At 54.9% G+C, this 22,789-nt stretch overlaps 1 long non-coding RNA gene across 1 annotated transcript; it reads left to right on the forward strand.

Moving 5' to 3' along the window:
* The first annotated feature begins 3,825 nt into the window (after nt 1-3,825).
* On the forward strand, nt 3,826-20,465 carry LOC140638762 (uncharacterized). Its single transcript, XR_012035721.1, has 3 exons — nt 3,826-3,949; nt 13,002-13,333; nt 13,784-20,465. It is a non-coding gene; the product is annotated as an uncharacterized lncRNA (long non-coding RNA).
* The last annotated feature ends 2,324 nt before the right edge of the window (nt 20,466-22,789 follow it).

Here is a 22,789-nt window from a genome sequence, read left to right on the forward strand (position 1 = left end):
GGGATTCTGGGCATCCATGCAAAGCCACTTTTGTCTCCACCAGCCAGGCAGGTACAGTAAGACAAGAGCCAGAACCACTCAGACCTGGACCAGTTCTATTGATGGGAAATTCTGGTGCCGGGTGAGGGTGGTGACCCACAGGGGGCCTGGCCTCCCCTGTATTGTCCATACCTGAGAGCAATTTAGTAATGCAGACGTGCCCTGAGGCCAAGAGAAGGAAGAGGATCTTTCTTTGGTGGCCTCTGACAGCCTCATCTTATCATCCTGGGAGGTGTGGGCAGAGCTCACCCTGATCTGACAAAGGGGGACCCTGAGGCTCAGAGGGAGACCACGGCTTGCAGCCATCATCGCCACGTGTAAACTGGTCCCTCAGATTCCCACCCAGCCATCATGCACGCCCACCTTCACGCACGCACACACTCACGTGTGCTTGCACACGCACACGGCATGTGAAATGCACACTCTCGTGTCATTCACCCACAGGCTTGGGGAGGAGATGGGCGTCTCCCTGGGCGCTGCTGGCCAGATCTACTTGCCGCGGTCACGCCTGCATGCCCTGGCACGTGTAGCTCCCTCTCCTACGATGCCTTTTCCATCTTCACAGCCTCATAAAAACCTATTTGGCTTTCAAGTCATGGTGCAAAATTCCCTCCTCTGTCCAGGCCCCTGGCGCTCACGGGCAGAACAGAGCTATTTGGGCACAAGCTCAGATGGTAGCGATAGGACAGCCAGCCTCTAACGGGGACCTGCATCTTCTCTTGTGACACAGAGGAGAAAGTGGAGCCTCGGAGGGATGTGCCAGGGCCGTGTGGCTCAGGGCGGGTCAGGGGGGCTCTCAAGGTCCCTGGCATCGCCCACCCCAGAGGGGCAAGGACATGATGGAGCAGAGGGGGCAGGAGCTCTCCGGGCTCCTGGGGTCACCCCACCCCCTGGAGTCATCTGACTTCCTGGCAATCCTGCATTTGGCAGGCGCCTTGGTAAGTGCATCTCGGACATGTCCTTGTCTCCGGAGGAGTCTTGGGCCTACAGAGCAGGATGTTCCAGACACGAAGACGAGCAGGCCACATGTGTGTGCAGTTTCTGAAAAGCTGGGAGCAATTTTTCCCTACTGTTTTCTGTTTAGATTAACTGACTTGGCCGGATGTTGTCCAGGAAACTGACTAGTGTGTCTCACATCAGCCCAGAGAGGGGGGCAGGCAAACCTCCAGCTCCCTCGTCACAAAGGGTTGACATTGCCCCCCTGGAGGCGGTGGCCTGGGCTGACGTGGGGGGCCGAGCCAGACCTGGCCTGAGGAGCCCAGCATCTCGAGGTGGACATATCTACCTCACATGTGGGCTGGGCCTGGCTGGGTTGCTGGGGATGCCTGCTCCCCATCTGCAGCTGCTCCCATCAGGGCCAGCACTCAGGGCCCCCATGGTCCAGTGCTAGAGCAGAGGGACCCTCCCAGGCACTCTCCACGGCACTTGAAGCAAAAACGATGGGGCGAGCAATTGGTCTTCATTCTACAGATGAGGAACCGAGGTCGAGAGAAGGGATGGGCCTCCGAGGCTCCATGTCCCCCACCAGCAGCCCTCCGAGGGCCTCACATCGCAGTCCACGGGACGAGGGGTGGCTGGATGTGTCTGTAGGCCTCGACAGTGCTTCTGGGCTGTCCCAGGTTGGCTCCTTCTGGGTCTGCCTCTCTGGCTCCCATTCTTCCTGTCTCTGGAGCTTTGCCCCCAATACCTGGACTTCACCCAAAGGAGCAGACCAAGGGGCACGGGACCTTCCCCGAGCAGAGTGTCACTGGTGGGGAGGGTGGGAGGGAGTCAACGCTGGGGTAACCAGCCCCTCGCCCAGAGGAACCCCCACCTGCAACCGAAGAGTGTCCTGCCTGGAGGATCACCCCTGAGAATCAGCGTCCTCACCATGTTCCCGTTGGGACAGACCCTCCCATCTATGGCCACCTGGCACACCCCTCATCCTTGAACGATCCAGATCTCCCCAGTCAGATGACTCCTTCCCTTTGGTCACAGACATTGGTGCAGGGAGGGTCACATGACCCTGAATCAACTGAATAAACCCCAGCCCTAGGGCCTCCGCTGAAACAGTGGGAAAAGAACAGTTTCTGGCTGGTGCAATGTGAATCTGGGGCTGTATGTGGACATCTTGCCATTGCCTAAGAAAAGCCTGTTGGAGGAGAATAAATAGAACAGCCAGAAGCAGAGCCAAAAGGTGGGGAGAGACAGATTCTTGACAACATAACTCCTAGATCCAGCCATACCTGAAGTCATTACTTTCCAGTTATCTATGCCAATAATATTCTATTATTGGGCTCAAAGTAGTTTGGCTTGTAATTCTTAACACTCCCAACTGAAGGGACTTTTTTTTATACAAAAGTGTTTTGGTACTTGCTCCACAATGGAGAATAAATGCTTTCACCCAAGAAATATACCCCTAATGGTGGAATTATAACCAGTGAGACAGACATAGCAGCTTAAAGACCTTCATGCTTAAGCACAATGTGGAAACCTGGTCTACAGGTCATTGAGTCTGAATCCCCTAGGAAAGAAATGCAAATTCTCCGACAAGTTCTGAATTGATACAACTGAGGAGGGCTCTGGAATCTGCATTCTCATAAACTTTCTGATGCATAAGAGTTTGGGAGCTGTGGTCCTGGTCTCTGTTGCTGGAACAGTTGCAAGAGGGCATACCTTCTGGTAATCAAGACCCCTGTGCTGCCCGTCTGCCTGCTCAGTGCTGGAGGCTTGGTCTCAGGCTCACAGCACTGGGGAGGGGTGCAAACAACTCTGCAACATCTCTGTCCCAGAGAGGGCAGGACACAAGCCTGCAGCGGAGGCCAGGACCATTCTGACCCTGGCAGCCAGCTGGGAGGTGCAGGGCAGGGATGGGGGTGCCCAGAGGAATGGCCACACCAGCCACCAGTGAGGCTCAGAGCTGGCATAGAAAGGGCATGCTGGGCAGGCACAGCAGTGGGGGGCACTGGGCACTGCGTCTCCTGCATCCCCACACAGGGGCAGCTGTCCAACCATCAGGGCTGGGTGTGGAGACCCTCGGCTCAGCCTCCTGCCCCTCCAGCCCCATCTCAGTTGAGGCAGTACCAACTGTCCAGTGGTCTTGAAGCTGCACTCACTGCCACCCTCCCCACCCCCTGCCAGTCTCCCTGGAGTCACCTCTGAGGCATGCGCTGCACCGATTCTGGCTCAGGCCACATGTGCAGGACCAGCGGCAGACCCCCAGCCTGGCAGGTGTGATGCCCAGCCCTGTCTGTCCTGGTGCTCTGGACCTCTGGCAGCAGAAGGGGCTTCTCCTTCCATCAGTTCACCCATGTGACATTCCCCACGTGAGTGTGAACATGCAGTGTGCAGAGGGCCCATGTGTGCATTTCTACCAGTTTATGCCTGTGAGCTCCGTGTGAAGTGGGTACTTGCAAGTGTGCACTGTGCGTGTGTATGCATGTGTAACCATGCAGGTTTAGCTGGTGTCTGTGTGCATGTGCACACGAGTGTGCAGAGTGTGGGTTCTTGGTTGTGTCGGTGAGGGCGTGACACCATGCACTTAGAGCCACACTCTAAGGGACAGGTGGCTGTGGGAGGGTGGGGCAGGCACGCGTGGGGGTCTCTGGGACCTCACACCCCCTCACTCCCAGCTGCACAGTCACACGGGTCATATGGGTCTGTCACCAATCTCACATATGGGTCTGTCACCAATCTTAGCAGCCTCTCCAATCCTTTCTGTGCCAAGACATGAGTGTGTGGTGGCACCTGTGAGGGCCCAGTCTCGTGGGAATGTCCCCTCCCAGGGCAGGTGGCGGCTGGGGACGCGCCCAAGGTCTCGGCCGTGAGCCCGTCTCACGGAGCCACTCAGCGCTGAGAAGCGCTCCCAGAGCCGCCACCACGCAGCCCAGCCGAGGCGAGCAATCAGTGCACCGCGCCGCTGCATGTAAAGGTTAGTACATAAATCAAGGGAAATGTCAAATGCCTTTTTACACTGATTGAGATGTAATTTGGGGCGGGGCCAGGCCGGTCACTCGCGCTCAGGGAACCGGGAAGAAATCATGTCCATAATCACCTCGAGATTGATGGCCGCTCGCCCTGGTCGGAAGCCTCTGCGGCCTTCCAGGACGGAGGGAGTGTGGCTAGTGTGGGTCCTGTGTCTGTGGTGCTGACCAGAGCCCAGGACATGTCACAGACATGGGCCGGGCCCTGAGGACTTTCCCAAGACAAGGCACAACCTGGCATCATCCCTGAGGAGCCGGGGACACAAGGCTCAGCCCAGGCCTCTGACTGCCCAGATCGGGCCCAGGATCCGAGCCGCCGTGAGGGGTGGGGGGCTCCAGCCTCACAGGTGTGATGAGCTGCAGGTGCACCTTTTATAGAATATTGTCTTCAAGTGAGGTGATGATGTGTGTGCGTTAAATGTATCATCAAATGGAAGCATTAAAAATACTCTTAAAGATCACAGCCCAGTTTGACCAGTTGTTCCATTAAAAGAACTAATTCCTCGTGTTTTCACATCCTGTGATGCAGTAAATAAAAGAGGCGCTCCCCCATCCGCACCCCCCACCCCACCCATGCTGCCTGGAGAGAGTCTCCAGGCCCTGCTCCTGGACCTGGAACAGCTTCCCAGGCTGAGCCTGGGCCCCAACTTTCTGCCGTCCGCTAAGGAACCAAAGGTCACCTTCCCTTTGCAGCCCAGTGGCCTCTTGTGTTGCTCTGAGACTCAGTGCTCAGGCTGCTTCTCTGAAGAAGCCTTCCTGGCTGCCCCCACCCCCATCCAGGCTGGGCTGCAAGATTCCCAAGGGCTCCCACCACCTGCCCCGTGTTCCTGACTTTCCTCCTGTGGGGATCATGGCACCTCCTGGAGCAGCCCTGGTGTCCCCAGAATGGGTTCCACTAGCCCCTTCATTCCTCTTGGAAAGGAGCCTGCCTGCCCACAGGGCCCCAGGGTTCGAGGACGAACCTCGAATGCTGTCTGTCCCCGCATCCCCACCATGGCCCCTGAACCTGTTAATCATATAACGTGCAAGCGTGACTTTAGATTTCAGACTCACCTCGTGGCCTCACCCAAAATAACAATGACAGTAGCAGTGGCCTGCTCCCCACGGTGCTGCCCGTGGGCTACACTCTGTAACAGGCACTTTGCCTGTATTCACTCATTTAATTGTCCCAACAACCCTATGTGGTTGGTGCCACATCTCCCCATGTTACAAATGAGCAATCCAAAGCACAGAGAGGTTGAGTCACTTGCCCAAGGTCACACAGCCTGCAAATTGGCGAGGCAAGCAATGAGACACAGGCGTTCCAGCTCCAGAGTCCTTGCCTTTATGCTTCCTTCCCAAAGAGTGGCAGATTGAAATTTTACAAAAGGGCCAGGACCTTATGGTAAGCCTCGGCTTGAGGTGGAAACATAGCTCGGTTAGCACACTACTAGGACGGAGGTCCATGCCGGCGGAAGGGCGGTGGTACTGGACAGAGACGCACGCAGAGCAGCACCGACACGCCAACCAGGGGCAAAGTGAGTGTCGGCAGCAAAGCAGCGCTCACAGCGTTGCATGGAGAATCCCTGCAAGGGGACAGCTCTGAGGGGGTGGGAGGCACAGGCTCCCAGATTGCAGCAAGGTGGGGAAGTAGCCACAGACGACAGCAAGCCCAAAATCTATTATAAGGGCACCCGGGGGGCTCCGTGGATGAAGCGTCTGCCTTTGGCTCAGGTCATGATCTTAGGGTCCTGGGATCGAGTCCCACGTCTGGCTCACTGCTCAGCGGGAAGTCTGCTTCTCCCTCTCCCTTTGCCCCTCCTCCCCATTCATGCTCTCTCTCTCTCTTTCTCTCTCAAATAAGTAACATCTTTTAAAATTTTTTTAATTTAAAAAATTTAAAAATAAAAGAAGAATCTATTTGCAATTGCCAGAGTAGCCGTAATGAAGAATAGTGAAGGAATATAACCAACAAGTTAACAGAAAAGCAAAGTTAATTAAGCATTTGATTCACTCAAAAGAAATCAAGAAAGTGAGGAAAAGCAGGAACGAATGGCAGACGGGCAATTGAGAATCGGGCAGTGAGATCGTAGAAATAAATCACGGTAAATGCCAACGGAGCAAGAGAGGGTTGCGGACCGACGCGCGCTCAGCTCACGACAAGGATGCAGGGGGGCAAGGGCAGAAGCGGGGCTAAGCCCTGACTGCACGGGGTGCAGGACGTGGGTGTCACTATAGGAAGGTCATGCTGGGTGGGCATGGAAACGACATTTCCGGAGGTGCAGAGGGCCGCTCAGAGTGACAGACCAGCACGCGGCCAAACCCCGGGAGGGAAAGCACACAAATCCACATGTTGAGCTGAGACTGGAAGCCGTCACTTTGGACAGCTGAGGTGGTGCAGACGGAGCCTGAGAATCGCCGGCTGCCTTTCAGGCGGGCTCCCCGCGCCACCGTGACCAGGACAGGGGCACCGGCCACCGGGGTGGGTGACCAAGCCAGGAGAGCAACTAACAGGCACACGACTAGGAACAGAAGGGACAGACCACACGGCGGCTTACGTAGAACACCCAAAGGAGCCTGCAGACAATTGCGTTTGAGCAGTTGTTTTTGCACAGACCAGCAGCAATGTCCTGTACAACTGTGTTGCACACGCAGGAGCCTCTAACGGAGACAGAGAATTCTGTGTTGGGAACACAGACATTCTCAAGAGAAGCTGGGAAGGACCCGCGTAAGGGGAGAGAGCACGTCCCCTGCTCAGGATGGGAAGACCCAATACTGAAAACTAATCTACAGATTCAACCCATGCCCATAGAAACATTCGCAGGCTGTTCTTTTTGTTGTTTTGTAAAGTGACAATTCTAAAATTAACATGGAAGGAAATGCAGTGTCCAGAAAACCCAGAGCCATCTCCGATGAGAACAAAGCTGATGGAGCACCTGGGTGGCTCAGTGGTTGAGCGTCTGCCTTCGGCCCAGGGCGTGATCCTGGGTCCCGGGATCGAGTCCACATTGGGCTTCCCATAGGGAGCCTGCTTCTCCCTCTGCCTGTGTCTCTGCCTTTTTCTGTGTTTCTTGTGAATAAATACATTTTTTAAATCTTTAAAAAAAAAAAAAAAAGCTGAGGACCAGCGCTGGTGACCCCGGGAACTACGGGGCAGTCCCTGTGAGCACTAGCGGGTGGGGGCGGCATAGCGGGAGCTCAGACGAGGCTGACCCCACACACGAGGAGCTCTCACACACGAAAAGAGCAGGGCAGCCAATATCAGAGGGAAGTGGCTGCCCAGCGAGCCCGGGCGGAGAGGCTGCGGTTCAGGAACATGTAGGTGAACATCTTCCCTCCCTCCCGTGCGTGTCCTCGTGTCCTCGTGGAGCAGCCCTTGGAGGTGGGAGGTGGCCTCACTCAGCCAGCTGCGTAGGGCGGCCTCGCCTGGGGCTGCGCAGTCCTGCTACCCACGGGGCTCTCGATGCAAACGCTCTTTACTCTGGCTGTTTCCTGATTTGCTCAGGATCCTGGTGGAGGAGAGAGAGTTTCTTATTGAGGGCCCCTAAGAAAGCTCACCACGCCCTCATCCCCGTTTCCTTCGGAGATCACCACCTTTCCCCTCTGGCTTGGCTGGGTGATGCCATGGGCTACGGGGAGCCCAGCCCCTGGGATCCCCTAGTTTGTCATTTTCCCATCTCCCGGAAGCAGCTTGCCACACATTATGCTGGATCTGTCCCTCCCACACTCGAGAGTGGGTCCAGCGAGGGGAAGGTACTGGGGAGCTGGCGATGTGTGGGATTAAGGCGTGCCCTACAATCTGAGCAGAGGCCGGCATCCAGGGGGCAGAAGGCAGAACAACAAGGAAGAACAGCACAGTTCCCACCTTCCCTCGGCTCGGCCAACAGCTGCTTGCAGAAGTTGTGTTTCCACCCGCGTGGCCTCTCAACTACGGCAGACACGCCCCGCCCTTAAGTGCTGAGTGCTCCTTAGGCAGCGGCAGGGACTTTGCCTGGGCTCCGGGTCACCCCTGCATCCCCGCCACTTGGGGCTCACGGCACCACGTGACTAGCTTCTGGCTGAAAGGCCAGGACAGAGCTGTGAGTGCATCTTCCAGATCAGATCTTTAAACCGGAGGAAGGAACATGCTCTCTCCCCCAACCCCATTCCACTGCCCACTGGCTCCACGAAGCAGCCAGACAGACGTCCAGCTACAGGACGGGGGTCTGAGGACGCACAGCCAGTCCTGGAGCACCACCTGGGCTTCTGTAACAGGCACTTGCCTCCAGGGTAGGGGTGCCGCCCCCACCCGCTGGTGCTCACAGGGACTGCCCCGTAGTTCCCAGGGTCACCAGTGTTGGTGACCAGTGTTGGTCCACCAGTGTTGGTCCTCAGCTTTTTTCTTTAAAAAAAAAATATTTTTAAAATGTATTTATTCACAAGAGACACAGAAAGAGGCAGAAACACAGGCAGAGGGAGAAGCAACCTCCATGTGGAGAGCCCGATGTGGGACTCGATCCCAGGTCTCCAGGATCACACCTTGGGCCGAAGGCAGATGCTCAACCACTGAGCCACCCAGGTGCTCCATCAGCTTTGTTCAACTGCTACACCCCAATTTCTCTGGCATAAACCCTTCCCGACGCACATCGGGGAGGACTGCTCCCACGGGAGGATGGACAGTCGTCCCCAGGCCTGGAGCACAGGCTTCTAAGCAGCCCCACACCCACCCCTCCAAATCTTATAAGTTGATCAAGAGACCTGAACTGGGCTCGGTCACCTACATGGCACAGCTGTGACCACCACCACATCCGTGTCAAGGCCACGTCCTCGGGGCAGCTCCGGGAGCCAGGGTAGTGAGCGAACCTGCATTCCCAGGAAGGAGGGGGCAAGAAGCCTGGAGTGCCCGCCCAGATCCAGCTCACAGGCCTACTGGCAGTCACATCGATTTGACTGCGTTCCCAGGACACTTCAGGTTCCTTTCGGCACCGTGCAGAACGCAGGCAGTGGGACGAGCTGAGGAAGGGAAATGTTGCTGTTTCTGTCCCCGCCGAGCACCCGGGGCCTCTCAGTATGGCAGGATGGGGCGGGAGGTGCGGGTGCAACCACAACACAGAGTCATCATGGACCCAGAGTCACACTGCCGAGGACAGAACCCAAGCCTGGGAGCAGAGGGAGCACATCAGATGGTGGCGGGGGATCCATGAACTTGAGCAGAGAGGGGACACAGCCTCCCTCCATGCTTCCTTCCTCGGCAGCCGAGTGCAGCCCTGTGGGGTGGACTGCCCTCTTTCATGCTCTGTGTTCCCTCTGGTGCGCCGGGGCTGGTGACACCTCCAGGATGGGCTTGGCAGAGTCCAGATACAACATTAATGCTCCCAGGACGCCTGGGTGGCTCAGTGGTTGAGAGTCTGCCTTTGGCTCAGAGCATGATCTGAGGATCCAGAATCGAGTCCCGCATCGGGCTCCCTGTGAGGAGCCTGCTTCTCGCTCTGCCTGTGTCTCTGCCTCTCTCTGTGTGTCTCTCATGAATAAAATAAATTTAAAAACAAAACATTAATGATCACAACTGGGAGGTAATGCCCATTGTGTGCACTGCACAAAGGCAAGGATCCTGGCTAACACCTGACAACACACAGGACAGCTTCCCCTCCAAGGCACTATCTGACTCCAAATGTTGATAAGGCCGAGGATGGGACCCTGATGCAGGCTGCACGGCGCTGTTTGACCTTTATGTATTAGGCCTCTGATCCTCAACATGGGCTTGAGACTGAACTAGAAGTAGAGACATTACCCGACAGTGTTGAACTTGAAGGCGCATGAGACCTTATAAGGCTACTGAGTATAGTTGCACAGGTTGTGCACTGCACAAACAGGAAGTTGCACTCATGTTGTACACATTATACACTTATACGCTCGTCTATTTATTATGATGGTTTTCTGGGAGGTGACAGTAAATACCTACTTCTAACAACATCAACATGTGCTAAAATCTTCCAGGAGATGTAAGTAAAATGCCTTAGAGAAGAGATTCCTTCTCCTAATCACACATAGGAGCCACATAGGCTCATGACCCTGAGACTCTGGGTTAGCCCGTTAGGGAGAAGATGAGTGCATTTTACTCTGTACTAGGAATAATTGGATTATGTGAGCTGAGAGCACAAAACGGTTGCCTGGAAGTTTAGATTCCTTCGTTAATGTTGGAAAGCACAAGATAGGCTCCATATGCAGACTTGGATCAATCTCCTTGCACTTGCAAGATTGCCTGCGTATGTGATTCCTGACTCCATAGTAGATGTAAAAACAGTGTCTCCGGGTACCTCTATGGCTAGGGGCATGTGGCCGAGGCTTCCGCTTCTCTGGGACACTGGCTCAATAGCCAGATTGGATCTGTACGTGGCCGATGTGAGTGGATAACGGGCACAGGGGAGGCTGTGTTCTGGGGAGCATAGGGCAAGGAGCCCAGCTCTTTGGGACAGATGCAACTGAACCTCTTCTGGGTTACCCTGTGCCACGTTCTTCGCCAAAGACGGGGCCGCCCTCCCCTGGAAGACCTCACGAATGTATCTGTATTTGTGTTGACACAAGGCCATGGGCGTGGGCTGACCAGTGTTGGGAGTGGACCAGGGATGTCAGGCAGCTGGTGGTCAACTACGCTGTCCCTCGCATCAAAGAATCCTCCTTCTCAAACGCCAGCGTGCTCCATGGAGAGACCCTGCCCCGAAGCCATTGGGCCTCACCCGAGAAGCCCCGCAGCACGCTGGGCTCAGTTTCCGTCAGTGCACCTGCGGAGCTGGGGCCCAATGTTCACTGACAAGGGTGTTCTCTGCTGAAACTGAGCCAGAGGAGGTGTCCTGTTTGCAGCTAAGTATCAGGACTGATCCACGTTCCACCTTTCGTCTCACTCAGGAGCGCCTGGATAGTTTCCAGATGTTGGCCGTCTTCTCCACTGACAGTCCATTCCTGCATCTCAGACTTTCCTCTTGGGGTCGCTTCTCTCCTTCCTGACTTATACCTTCCAGTTCTTTCTGTCAAGGGTACTTCCTCAGTCTGCAGATGTCTTCTTCCCTCTCTCCTCCATCCTTCCTCCTTTGTGTCCTCCCTCCCTCCTCCCTCCTCCCCCTTCCCCCTTCTCCCTTCTCTCTCTTCCCTTCCTCCTTCCACCCTTCCCCCTCCCTCCTCCCTTCCCCCTCCTCCTCCCCTCTCCTTACCTCCTCCCTCCTCCCTCCCCTGTTCCTATTTCAAGAAGAGGGCATTCCATCTTTCATTGCTCAATGTGATAACAGCCATGGGTTTTGTAAACAAATTCTTTATCAGGTCAAAGAAATTCACTTCTATCCCTAGTTTGCCAAGAGTTTGTATTGGGAATGGATGTTAGATTTTGCCAAGTTCTTCCCCCGCACTTACTGAGATAATGACGCGGCTGCTCTTTGCTGCTTTGTTAATATGGTCAACTACATTGATTGATTTGCAAACATTATATCACCCCTGCATTCCCGGGATAAGCTCATTGGCCATGATCTATTTTTCTTTTCATACATGTCGGAACCAATTTTATAGAATTTTATTTAGACTTTTTATCTCTGTCTATGAGGGATATTGGTCTGTAGTTTTCCTCTCATGACTTTGGATCACAGCCTGGGGGCTCCTCAAAAGGGCAGGCATAGACTTACCCTGTGACCCAGCAATTCCACTTCTAGGTATGTGCCCCAAAATATAGAAACAGGGACTGAGCAGACACCTTTACACACACACACACACACACACACACACACACGGCAGCATTGCTCGCAAGAGTCAAAAAGTGCAAATAACCCACATGCCTGCTGGCGAGTGAACGGATGAACAAAATGTGGCATACCCATGCAGTGAAATATTATTCAGCCATAAAAAGTAATGCACCTGCTACCACACGGATGAGTCTGGAGAACATGGCAAGTGAAAGAAGCCCATCCCCCTAGGTCCTGTGTTGTAGGATTCCGCTCGCATGCAGTTCCTCAGCAAACATGTACAGACAGCACATCCATAGTTGCCAAGGCAAGGAGGGAGGAGGGAGTTGGGAGTGACTGCTCATGGCAGAGGGGTTTCTCTTCGAAGTGATGAAAATGTTCTGAAATTAGACATGCTGCTCAGCGGTGTGAATATACTAAAAACCACTGAATGGTACTAGTTAAAATAGTGAATTTTGTGCTACATGGATTATACCTCAGTTTTTTAAGTCACACACACAAGCCTAATGTCGGTGAAAGCCCTGCTCAACCCCTCACCACCATAGAAACTGGGAGCACGTCGCTCTCCAAGCTTTCTCTTCCTTATGCTTGAAATGGGGGCAATAACCCTGACTCACAGGTGGTTGTGCCAATCAAGTCAGATAAGGCATGGAACGCCCTGGACTATTGTGCTAAATAATGAGATAATGCATGCAATGTCACCATTTACAAAACGTCACCTGGCCCTGTTCCCACCACACCTGTGGGTGATTTGGGCCTGACACCTGGGAATCAGCCTTCACCCATAGCACCTCCTCCGGCTCTACCCTCAGCCTTGTCCCCCTGAGCCTTGAAGGCAGCACGTGTCCCCACCTGCTTCCTGCTGGCTCCAGCCAGAGAGGGACTTCTGGATCACATCATGCCCACCCCTTTCCCTGCCACCCCCTGGGTCCCCACCAGGCTTCTCACGCACCTAGAATAAGTCCATGTCTTTGACACGCCCCACAGGGCCTGGGGATTTGCTTCCCTTCACCCCACTTTATCCTCCATGCTCCCTGCCTTTCCCGCATTCACTGGGCTCTAGCGATGGCCTCCCAGTTGCTCCTGCCCCAGGGCCTTGGGACCACTGTCTCCTGGCCTGGAATGGTCTCCACTCCTTGTCCTCACATCTGTCCAAGTCAGCAGCGCACCACTCACTGACCTCTCCCTTGGATTGCTCTGCAACTGTGCTTCCCGCTACAGGACACAATGATATGTCATACTCTGGGGTCATGGTGCGTTAACTCTATTACAGAGTTTGGCATTTGTCTCCTTCTTTATTCGCTTTCCACTCTAGAAAAGAGGCTCCATCTACAAACCAGAGCTTTGTTTGGGGGTCTCTTAGGCCCTAGAACAGTGACTGGTATGCAGCAGGACCTGAACATCCTCACGAGAGAAGCACTACCACAGCCTCAGTTTCCCTAGCGGTAAAGTGAGGAGAGCAGCTCATGAATGCACTACAGGTAGCACCACACCACAGGGAGCAACTGTACTCGTCGGGGACCCAAGCTGAGTCCAGAAGAGTGGACAGCTTCCCTTTCATCCCCACCCTACGCCCATCACTGCGGCCTAGAAGCTCCTCTGCGGGGTTGGCCTTCCAGGAACGCAGGGCACCTGCAGGTCCCACAGGTGAGAGCCAGAGGGTGCACGTCCGCACCGCGACACCAGGTGGCAGCAGAGCGACAGCGATGGGCCGGGCCGCGGAGCCTGGAGTTGGCAGCGGCCGGAGCAAGCGCACACGGTGGCGATCTGGCCCCGCCCCGCGGCCCAGGCCCCGCCCCGCCCCGCCCCCTCCGCGCCCAGGCCCCGCCCCCTCCCCACCCCGACTGGAAGGACTCAGGTTTGGGGTGCAGTCTTCCAGGGGGTCGTCCTGAAAAGGAACGTGTGCCGTGGGTGATGGAGCTGGGGGTGGGGCGGCGGGACGGCTCTGCCTGTGGAGCCGACTTCACTGCCAGGCCTTTCTAAGCCTCTGAGTTCATGGAATCATTTCCACCACCCACCCACCCCCCAGCCCCCCCAACCCCCCCTCCCCCCAACCCTCCCCCCCAACCTTCCCCCCCCCGCCCCTCCCCCCCCCAGGAGACACGGACAGGGAAATGCCAGATGTCTCCTTGGAACATGTGCGGCCCAGAGAAACCAAGTGGAGGGTGGGCTGAGTCATCCTGGCCACGCCGGGGCCCTGCTGTGATCTGGCCCCTAACCAACAGCCCCGGGGACACACCATTGGTACCTTCCCACCTTCCCACACCTGCTCAGCTCCAGCATCACCTGAGACAGGTGAGCACTGATCCCAGGTCCAGGTGGGTTCTGACCCTCAGCCCAGGTGGGCTCTGACCCCAGGCTCAGGTGAGCTCTGTACCCTGGCCCAGGTGGGCTCTGACCCTAGGCCAAGGTGGGCTCTCTGATCCCAGGCCCAGGTGGGCTCTGACCTGGGGCTTAGATGAGCTCTGCCCCCCAGCCCAGTGAGCTTTCTGACCCTCAGCCCAGGTGGGCTTCCTGGCCCAGCTAAGCTCTTCCCCACTTCCTGTGATCTGGTGGGGTGCATCCAGAGGACAGCTGTCCAATGGGACTCACAGTGGGACCCACCTGAGAGGCAGGCACAGAAGTTGGACCCAAGTATCCAGGTCCTGTTTGGCGGTATGTTCCCTTTCTCCCGTCCATCCCCAAATACTCTTTTAGGGTCTCTGAGCAAACTTAAAGGCTAGTCTCTGGATTTACTCCTCATCAGGCTAACAAAGGGTCTTGCTCTTAGCTGTGGCCAGGAGGGACCCCTGAACTGTCACCCTTGAGGGGGACTCTAGGGAGGTCTGTCAAACTGCTACCTTCAGGCACCCTCCTGAGGGAGTCATGGAATTTGGAAATCCACATGCTGATTCTAACCTGTCCCCCTAGTGTTTTGTACTAAAATAAACACAGATGTCCTCTGGCATAGAATTCAGATTTTCCATTAAATTCTATTTTAAAAGCAGGAATGTTGAAGAAATTCTGAATCTGGGTAGGGCTGATCCAGGTCAAGGGCCTACTTTGAGTATCCTCTGGTTTTAAAGGTATGTCCATAGAAATGTCCAAGAACATCCATGGAAAGCCAGCATCAGCCACTAACACCCTAGTAAGAGTGAGAGTGAATTCCCTGAGTGAGAGTCTGGAGGTGCAGCAGCACCTGTATGAGCAGGATACCCACCGCTGCAGGGGGCAGGGGGGCAGGGCTATCACACAGCAACCCTGGGTGCTGGGGAGGCCCCGTGGGAGAGGCGCTCAGCGGGGAGAGGCAGGGCAGCCCGTCCTCCGGCTTAGCCTCTCCATCTTCCCTGGAGCCCTGCCCACCCCAGACCCCTGGACCACACCTCGGATGACCAGATCCAAGTCCAAATCATGACTGTCACACAAGTATAAAATGTATCAAAGATTTTATTGATCTCATTAATCAATGAGGAAACCAGTAGCTTGTTAGAACTAGCTGGCGGGAGAATTCAAAACGCCACATTAAGTAGATTAGGAAGGCAGGTCTCCCCGCAGGGCAGCGATCGATCACATTCGCCAAACAAAACTCACTTCATTTGTAGGACTGTCCATCAGTGTTCTGCAGAACAGCTCACCTGAAAGATGGGGAGCGCCCGGCAGGGTGTGCTAGATGGGGCCCCTGCAGAGCCTCTGGGGGGGGTGCTCCTGCTGGGACCACTCACTTGCTCCCTCCTTTCAGACGCAGCAGGTCTGAGAGCCCAGCCGTGGGCTCCCCGGAGCCAGGCTCCCCACCGGGCTGGCCCCACAGCCTCCAGGACCGGAGCCTGGGCTATCTGGATGCTCAGTGCCCCCTCCCTGGGAGCAGCTGCCTTCCTGGACTTGCAGGACAGGCCTGAGTTCAAATCCTGCTGCCATCTGCTGGCTTGTGATCTTGAAAGCTGCCTGTTGTGTGCAAGGTCTCCGCGTCTACAAGGAGGAATTGCGGGAGTGCTGGGTCCAGGAGAGGCACACAGCTGAGGGTCAGTTGGGTTGGGGGGAGTGTCAGCTTCAGGCCCCTCCCCCCTTAAGCCCCTACCACCCGCTGCCTCTGGGGCTTCATGCCCGGCTCCCTGCCAGAGCGTGCTACTCCTCCCCAGACGAGCCAGGAGACACTGGCCTGCACAGATCTCTGTCTGTCCTGCCCCCAAGGCATTTGACTAGAAATAAAACCCAGATGCCTTGCTGCAGCTGCAGGCTTTGCTCCATCTGGCCCTGCAGTTCTCCACCTCCACTCAGCATCCTGCCTCCCTCCCCACCCCCAATACCCACAGCCCGGACGCTTGGGTCCTAGCTGCCCACAGCCCCTCTTCCCTGCAGGGTGAGATTCACTGATGTCCATCACATCTTCCTCTCTCCTGGCCACAGTCAGGGCAGTTCCCTATGGGGACCACTGACACAAACACATTTTCTTTCCCCGGGGAGGGTGCTATTTGGATGTGAAGTCTGGAACTGGAGCAGCCACTTTGTGCCCATGAGAGAGAACTGGATTTGGAAGAAGGCCAACTATGCTGAAGACAGGCAGAGATGGAAAGAAATTGAGGCCTTGACTGCATCTTTGAGCCACTGGACCAAACGGACCCGGGAACCTGCCCTGCCTCAGGAGCTTCAGCACAGTCAGCCAGTGGCCCTCCCTAGGTTAAGGCACTTAGGTCTGGCGCTTCCTTTCTTGCAGCCTTGTGCTTCCTAAGGCACTTCCTTCCCCTCGCCTGCAGCTGGAGCAGGGCTCCATCTTTATTCCTATTTTTCAGGATGCTCTGGGCATCAGGTGGCTATCTGACTGGTGTGTCCTGTACCAGCCCGCAGGCACTTTGAGCCAAGCTCCCAAACAGGTCTTGTTCTGGGGCAGTTCAGACCAAGTGAGCACTGGTTCCTGTTGGGGAATCCGATGTGGCTGCTGTCATGTCGCTCTGGAAAGGACGAAGCAGATGGGCACAGAGGTCAATGACACAGGGGTCCCCACTGGCTTTGGAGTCCTGGGAGGTATTACCAACCCTCCAGAATATACAGACTGAAACATCCACCCCTTGGGAGGAGGCGAGGAACCTCCTGGCCTACTGTAGCCCCAGGACCCCTGACTCCATGTCAGTGGTTGGTGCAAGCTCAGCCGCCCACGAGTGCTGGGCACCCTGGCTGGTGTCCTGTGTTCTCAAATACCCTGAAATGCACTTCATAATTCTGGAAGCTTCAGCTGGTCTGTAATTATAAGTAGCCCTTACTAAAAGGCCGCATAACCTCCCCTATCAAACAAGATTAATCAGTAACAAGCTGTAATGTTATGAGGTCATTTCCCAACACACAGTAACTCCGGGGCAACCCTATCTGATTGGCCAATGTGTAAAGCCTCGACTCTCCCGCATTTATCTGTGTGCCGTGAGCCTTACGCGAGATGTTTGCCTGTAGTTGGATTATACGTGGGTGTTGTTTTGCTGCGTTATCTCGGCTGACCTGGCAGGTGTATCTTATGGGGCATGCGCCACGCATACGGTCCTCTTGTTCAGGCCCAGACCATGAGAAAAGGCATGGTTCCCTTAAAGCGGAGGAACTCACACTGACAACGTCCGTGGGGTCCTGACTGGTCTGCTGTGGTCACCCGCATCACTCTCTATGGTGTGGCCAGTGTCAGTCCTCGTGACATCACCCAAATCTCATCATTCACTGAGGTCTGATATTTTCTTTCAGTGTGTCTCGCTGCACTTGTCCTGGGCCAGCCCACAAGGCTTGCACCCTGCATCCTTGCTGGCCTGCACACCAGGCCCTCGCTCCACCCCAATGGCCCACTTGCACGGCCATGTGTCGTGGCAGGTCATGTCCCTCTGAGACGAGCACAACAGCATGTCCATCCCATGGCTCCTCCTACAGGAGGAAGATGGACCCAGTTTCCAGCCCTGGACTCTGGGCAGGGCTACTGATGGCCTGGTCCTCCAGGGAGGATGCTGGCAGCCCTGAGCTGCCATGTTGGTGTGTGGGTACACAATGCCGCTATGATGTAAGGACACCCACACCGGCCTACACGGAAGGCCATTTGTAGAAGCCCCAAGGTGACAGAGAGAGAGAAAGGCCTACCCGGCCCAGCTGGGCAGCTGCCCCGCAGAAGCCGCAACTGAGCCAGAACCCCCCAGCTGAGCCCTTCCTGAAGTCCTCCAGTACAGAATCTGTGAGAGAGTGTGAAAGGACCGTTGTTGTTTTGAGCCATGGAGCTGTGGAGTGCTTTCTTACACAGCTTCACATGCCTCTTGGCTCACCCCAAATGCCCGGTGCAGTGCCTGGCATTCAAATGGCCCAGGCTCCAGTGCTGTGACCTGCAAGCTGACTGGCCGAGTGGGTGGACAAACAGGAGATCATGGCAGACAAGGAGCAGGCTCAGCAGTGGGTCACACACCTGATGAATGTAGGGAATGTTGGCCCATGAGAGCCTTGGGGACCCTAGGGAGGGAGGAAGTGATGGCCTACAGGGTCTGGGGTCCCTGTTCTGAGGGCTGAGGAAAGGGGACTCTCAGCACCGGATGAGAGGGAGGCCAGAGCCTGGTCAAGCCCAGTCCCTAGCGCCCAACCCATGCATCTCTCCTGGCAAGTGGCACAGACCAGCTCCTCCAACCAGACAGCTTTGACATGGGCAGCAGCACAGCCACCTCGGAAGCAAAGACGTCAAGCCCAGAGAGGAGAACAGTCAGGCCCCACGGCTGCTACATGTCAGAGCCAGCAAGGGATCATTTGGCTGCATTCACCTCAATCTTGCTCTTCCGTCTTGTTAAATAAGCACATTTATTTTAAGAGAGAGAGAGAGAGCTTGCGTGCATGCAGCATTGGGGGGAGGGGGGTGGCTGAGGGAGAGAGAGAATCTCCAGCAGACTCCACACCCAGCACAGAGCCCAACGCGGGGCTGGATCCCACAGCCCTGAGATCATGACCTGAGCTGAAACCAAGAGTCAGACGCTTAACTGAACGGAGCCACCAGGTGCCCCAAGAAACTCATGTCTTTAAAAGATGTATTACTTTATTTGAGAGAGAGAGCACAAACGTGGCAAGGGTGGTGGTGCAGACAGAGAATCCCAAGCAGACTCCAGACTAAGCATAAAATTCGATGGTGGGGGGAGGGAGGCGGTGGGGGGGGGGGAAGGGCTCCATCTCAGGACCCTGGGATCACAACCTGAGCCAAAATCAAGAGTTGGATGCTGAACCAACAGAGCCCCCCAGGTGCCCCAAGAAACACATGTTAAAGCGGGTTGCTTTCTGTAGAAAGTAACAAGACCCCCACCTGACCTCCGTGAGTCCTCCCAGCCAGTTTCAGAGGTGTGCAGGTTCCAAGTAGATGACCTGGCTGTTCAGCAGATCTTCCAGGACCCCTCGCGTACGAGCTGGTGGCAGTCCCACCAGCTTCTCACTGCCCACACAGACGGCTGGGCCAGAACATGAGGCTGGTGGGGCAGCTGAGCCCTGAGGCCCGCTGCTCACCGGGAGCCAGGTGCACAGCAGGTGCCAGACAGTCCCAGCCAGGTGTCCTCACCGTGGGTCCAGGGCCCAGGTGGGGACACAGGTACTGCTTTGTAGTTACCTGGCCCTTTATGGGGACAAGAGGGCAATTCGCCCTCTAAAATGGTTTCTGGCATTCTATTTCTTGTATCACGTGCACACACATTTCTCTATATATGCACGTATACATACATATACCTCTCTCTCCATATACATACATGTCTTTATGACCTCATGTGAGGTCATGAATGTCATGAAATATTCCAAAATATCACTTGGAAAGCTGCCCGGAATCCCGTCAAATGGATGGCATAGCGAATTTGCCAATCGCCTACTCTGAGACAGGCGGTAGGCCCGCTCACAGTGCTCTCCTGGGATGAACGCCCAGAGCGGGACTTGCTTGTGAGGCTGTGGTGTGTGTTGTCCAGTTGTTCTCTAGAAAAGTTATCTGAGAAAAAAAAAAAGAAAAGTTATCTGAAGAAGAGCACAAAAATACTCAGTCTCCCGCGGAATGGGTGCTCTTGTTGCATTTTCTCTCACTCTGGAATTTATCACTCAGAGAAATCTTTCCACTTTGGTGGGCAAATAAAGTGCCATGTTTCAGGCATGGGTGAGAAGGGCACTTTTCATGTTCTCATGTGTATTCCTCTGTTGTGCAGAGACGGCCTATTTGTGCCCAGTGCCCAGGTTCCTGCTGGGCACCAATCCCGCCCCATCCAGCCTGGTGCTCCCTGGGCGGCCTATACCAAGCACATTCCACCTATGACAACAAGGTCCTGACCCTTTGCCTGGCACCACCCACCAGCTGCCAACCGATGTGTACTTCTGTGTCCTTTTTCAATAGATTCTGCATGATTCACAAGGACTCAATCTTCTATCCCTGTATCTCCTCAGCACCCAGTAAAGCCTCTTCACTCAGAAAATATTTTAAACCCTAGGTAGGTGCCCAGTAAACATTTGTTGTTTGCCCAGTTGGTTGGGTTGACTTTATTTAGCATTGCCAAGGGTGCTGGGCTCAATAACCAAAGAGAGAGATCACACAGCATATTTTAGCAGCAGCAAAACAGCAAATTCCTAGGAATAAACATAACAAAAAATTGCAGGATATACATAAAGAAGATATTAAGATGCTACAACCAAAATCAAAAGATAGTCAACCAACTGGGGAAAAGATATCAATAATTATAAAATAAACCATGAGCTAATCTCCAAAATATGTAAAGAGCTCCTACAAAACAATAAGATAAAGTCTTGCAACCTAATTGAAACATGTGAAGAGAATAAGCGTAAGCAACTGACTTGTTAAAAAAAAATTTTAAAGATTTTTATTTATTTATTGAGACACAGAGAGAGAGAGAGGCAGAGACACGGGCAGAGGGAGAAGCAGGCTCCACGCTGGGAGCCCAACATGGGACTCGATCTCGGGTCTCCAGGATCACACCCCTGGCTGCAGGCGGCACAACCACTGCACCACTGGGGCTGCCCAGCAACTGACTTTTTAACATATCGGGGGATGTTCAGTCATACTCACAGCCAGAGAAATGCCAGTTAAAACTAAGGGAGATTTCACATTATTATCCAGATTGGGAAAAAGTAAAGTGCTGGACAATCTTCCATATTTGCAAACTCGTGGGTACCCTTGTACCCTGCTGATGGAAGCTCAAGTTAGCACAACCACATGGTCCATAAGTGTCACTGTCAATAAGAGATTCTGACACCCCCACCCCCCCGCCCAGCAATTTACTTATCCTGTGTGTAGAGTTGCACACAGGTAGATGGTTTCCCTACAGAGTCATGCACTGCATTATTATTTGTGATGACCAAAAAGCCCTTTAATAGGAAATTATTAAATAAATCATACAGGGCCCATAAAATAAATAGTCGTTAAGCGTAATGAAGACTCGGATTTGGGCTTTGGTTAGCCAGGTGGGAGAAAGCACCTGCCGGCACGCAGCAGAGCACCGGCACAGCCAGGGCGTGAGGCCCAGGACATCACAGAGAAAGGAGGCCCCAGACTCAGCACTTCTCCCACGAAGCAGCTGCCTGGTGCTGTGAGCGGAGATGCTGAGGGAGGCCAGCAAGACACACAGCAGGTCAGCAGGGCTTTCACTGCCATGAGAGGAGGAAGGCGACAGCGGGGTTGGGGCCCCTCACACAGCCAGGCACTTGGGAGCAGGATCCTGGCGAGAAGACTTGTTCTGAATAGAACAGGTGTGGTGTTGGGGAACTGAATCAGTAAATCTCGGGGTGGGGTTCCCTGGTGTGCATGCAAGCACCTGTGGCATGCGCACCCTCAACTCCACGTTTATGTGTCCGAGGCTGGACACTCACCTGCAAGCCCCACAGACATAGGGGTAAGTACACTCAGAACAAACCTCCTGCACACACACCTGCTCCTCACCAGCCACTTCCCTCTGGCCCAGCCTGCACACCTCCCCTCTTGGCTGAACCTGTCTAGGCCCCTCAGCATCAGGGTCCCCCCCCACCCCAGCACTCACAGAAGCAGAAGTCAAAACCCAGCTTCCTCAGGGTGCACATGGTCAGCCTCCCACTTCTTCTGTATAAACATTTTATTTTAGGGGCTCAGTGGTTGAATGTCTACCTTTACCTCAGGTCGTGATCCTGGGGTCCTGGGATCGAGTCCTGTATCGGGCTCCCCTGCAGGGAGCCTACTTCTCCCTCTGCCTGTGTCTCTGCCTTTCTCTGGGCCTCTCATGAATAAATAAATAAAACCTTTTTAAAAATTTATTTTAGAACATTTTTAGGTTGACAGAAAAGCCATGCACACAGTGCCAAGAGTGCCCAGACCCCAGCACCCTTTCTCTCCTGTTACTACTGTCTTTGGGGCATGTGGTGCGTGCCAGTTACTGACCGGCGTTGACAGGTGTCACTGGTTGGAGCCCACACTTCACTTGCATTTCTTTGGTTCTCCCACTGGGCTCCTTGCTCTTTCCAAGCCCACCAGAGTTTTGAACCATGTGACTATATTACCTGTTAATTAAATTATTCCATTTCTCTTTTAAGCATGTCCCAGTCCCAGGCTGGCCCATGAGTGGACCTGGGCCCACGGCCCACGAGTCCAAGGACCTCTGGCAGAAAACACCAAGGCCAGGTCTGGCTGACACAGGTGGGCCCTGTGGAGGGGGGGGTGGGGGGAGAAGGGGGTGCGGGGCAAGGACCCTGAAGCGCAGAGATCGCGCTGGGCCCGGCCTGAGTTCCTCCAGTGGGTGAGGGAGGACAAGGTTCGGGGCGAGGAGCAGCGGGTGTTTCTTCCCAGCTGCCTAGAGCTCGGGTCGGTGGCGGATGACTGACAGGGTTGCCTCCTGACCTCGGGGACCAATGCCTGCCACAGCTTGCAGGGCTGCTTTCCAGGAGAAATGCTATCTGAAGTGTGAAATCAGCCATTCCCGGGGTATGAAGTCACTGCTGGGGTTGGGCAAGGAGGGGGCCCCAGGCTCACCCCGAGCCCTGACCTGGAACGGTCACTTCCCAGGGAAAGTGTGGCCGTCCTGCAGGTGCCAGGGCACCCCGGGGCAGGAAGGAAGCAGTGGGCTCTCCCAAGCACCCTCACCAAGCCCCGAGCCGCCACAGATGGAACAGTACAGGGCCCAGCCC

The sequence above is a fragment of the Canis lupus genome, chromosome 8 (assembly GCF_048164855.1).
Source record: "Canis lupus baileyi chromosome 8, mCanLup2.hap1, whole genome shotgun sequence".
Lineage (NCBI taxonomy): Eukaryota > Metazoa > Chordata > Mammalia > Carnivora > Canidae > Canis > Canis lupus.